At 40.4% G+C, this 2,359-nt stretch overlaps 1 long non-coding RNA gene across 1 annotated transcript in view; it reads right to left on the minus strand.

Moving 5' to 3' along the window:
* Positions 1 to 1,061: 1,061 nt before the first annotated feature.
* The window catches only part of LOC116672424 (uncharacterized), a 14,264-nt gene continuing 12,966 nt past the window's right edge, over positions 1,062 to 2,359 (minus strand). The window contains exon 3 of the long non-coding RNA XR_004327549.1: positions 1,062 to 1,074. This is a non-coding gene — a long non-coding RNA (uncharacterized LOC116672424). The remainder of the gene's footprint in view (positions 1,075 to 2,359) is intronic.

The raw sequence follows: 2,359 nt of genomic DNA on the forward strand, positions 1-2,359 counted from the left end.
AGGCAACAATGTATCACCGTTTGAGGCCTGGCTTAGTTTGTATTCCATCTTTATGACATGGTGCTCTTTGGATGCTTTTATATAGACCTTAGTGGTCCCCTAATACCATATTTGAAGTCTCTTTCCCAAAATTCAGCCTTGGTGCAGAATTACAGCCACTAGAGCCAGTCCCACAATGAGATTTCCTTAGGATGTGCCATTTCTGAGTCTGTAGCTTTTGAGGAGGAGAGAGGGGGGGGGGCCAGGTGGATGCTGGGGGTGTGGCCTTGACCAACTGCACTTTGCCCGTTTAAAAGCCACGATGTCTCTCTCTCTCTCATGGGTGGGCCAAATTCTCTGGGCGGGCAAACAAGAAAAAGGCGAGGTAATATTGCCCCTTATGACCTCATAAGGGGAAAGATTCCAGATTGGCCCATCTCAGCTTGCATTTTCTCAAAGGCGGAGCAGGATACCCAGGGCTCAGTTTACACCTATCGGCATTTCTAGCCACTGGGGGACCATAGGCAGGTTGGGGGAACGCATATTAATGTTAAAAAAAACTCATAAAGTGAAATTGTCATGCCGTAAGACCTTTAAGTGTACATTTCTCTGTAGCGCTCAAAGTTAAAACACAATTAATATTTTACACTGATCCACTGCCAGTGGTCAGTTTTGTGCCGTCAAATCCACCAAATGGCTTTCATGAATATTCTCACAGCCTATTTATTGGGGTCAGTTTCATGTTTGCAGGCCACATATGGAGGAGAACTCTCCAAATCAATACCATAACACACACATATGCTACTATGTGATAGTCATTGTTCTGAAAACATAATCAATATGCTCATAAAAAAAAGATGACCTTTTGGTGCCCCATGACCCTTTTGCTTCTGATTAACCTTGTTCACATTGTGCCACTGACCTGTGCCTATAGACCATAATGAATTATAAATGCACTTCATTATCACCGTGCAATTGTTGAGGGATATCAAACCCTGCATGTACGTGTTTTTCTTTTCTTCAAACTGGGAGGATTTTCCACCCTCATTGTTTTTCCACGGTTATTTTATGCAGTTCTTCCTTTCTCTCGCTCTCCTTTCTCTTCTTCCTTTTCGCATATTGCCAGACCTCCGAGGATGGGGCAACAGAGGAAGGAGGCAAGAAAGAGAGAAATAGTTAACAAACTCTGCAAATGATTGATGGGCTAATTTCAAGCCCTGAATAAAGCAGTTTCCTAAGTCTGTTGATTCTCCATTTATTAGGCAATAGAAACATTTATCAAAAAAGTCACATTTTTTGCTTAAGCAATAATTGCATTTTTAAGCCCTCATTAGGTCTTCCATGCATACATAATCCAATTGAATAAATACAGTGTTGGAGTGAAGAATTAATACCTCTCCTATGGTAAACTGAAAGTTGAGGATTCTGCAGCTTGACTCCCATTCAAATGAAAAAAGCACAGTGAAAAGTATAACTTATGATCTAGCACACTAAAACCCTTCCAGTAGCTTAATGTAAAATTCACTACTACTATCATTTTCCTTTTGCAGTGGTCAGAGCGCAAGCACACTTTTCCCTGATGGAGGGTGAACTAACCATAATTTAGCTTACCCATCTCTGAAGACTGCCATTCATTTACTGTACTGTATTTCATCTTAATTAATATAATACATCACAGCAAATATCAAAATGACAACCCAGCAAATATTGTCATGTTCAAAATGAACTAGACCGACATTTGTCTTCGTTTTTGAGAAGACATTTGTAGTTATCCATAGATACTAAATGTGTCTATTTGTGGATATGGAACTTGTACATTTGTGCCATTTGTTCAAACACACACATGAGCCTTATAATTAAAATTAAACGTGTTATTGTCCAGACGTATTTGGTTGTAAGAGAATGCTAAGAAAGAAATAGCCTACATATTTGCTTTTCTGAAAGTAAGTTCTTGTTTGCATTGGAGGCTATATGTCTCGTGATGATCACAGAGCTTTAGTGGAGTTTTTCAGTGATGTATCTCTAGAGGAGCTGCACTGTACATCATGTGAATAGGGATTTTCACTTTATGTATTGCCTGGCCAGGAACAGAGGTTTTTACACTTTATCTTCTACCAGCTTTCTGTAGCTTTAGCCCTTTGCGTGTGTAGCCACACCAAAACAGCAGTCATGTCTTGTTACCTGGCAACGATCCCACTAGCCGGCTAAGGCTCCTGTTCCAGCAGAGAGAGCCAGTTTTAATCACCTAGCAAATTCCCAGCACCGAAAACAGACAGGGCCTCAGCATAATCTTGTTAGCACGATGAGGCCGTTTTCAGATATCATTGCTAATCAAATCATCCCAAAGGCTTTGAGCACGGGTTTTTTTTTTTTTTTTTTG

Source organism: Etheostoma spectabile, chromosome 22, assembly GCF_008692095.1.
Source record: "Etheostoma spectabile isolate EspeVRDwgs_2016 chromosome 22, UIUC_Espe_1.0, whole genome shotgun sequence".
Classification (NCBI taxonomy): Eukaryota; Metazoa; Chordata; class Actinopteri; order Perciformes; family Percidae; genus Etheostoma; species Etheostoma spectabile.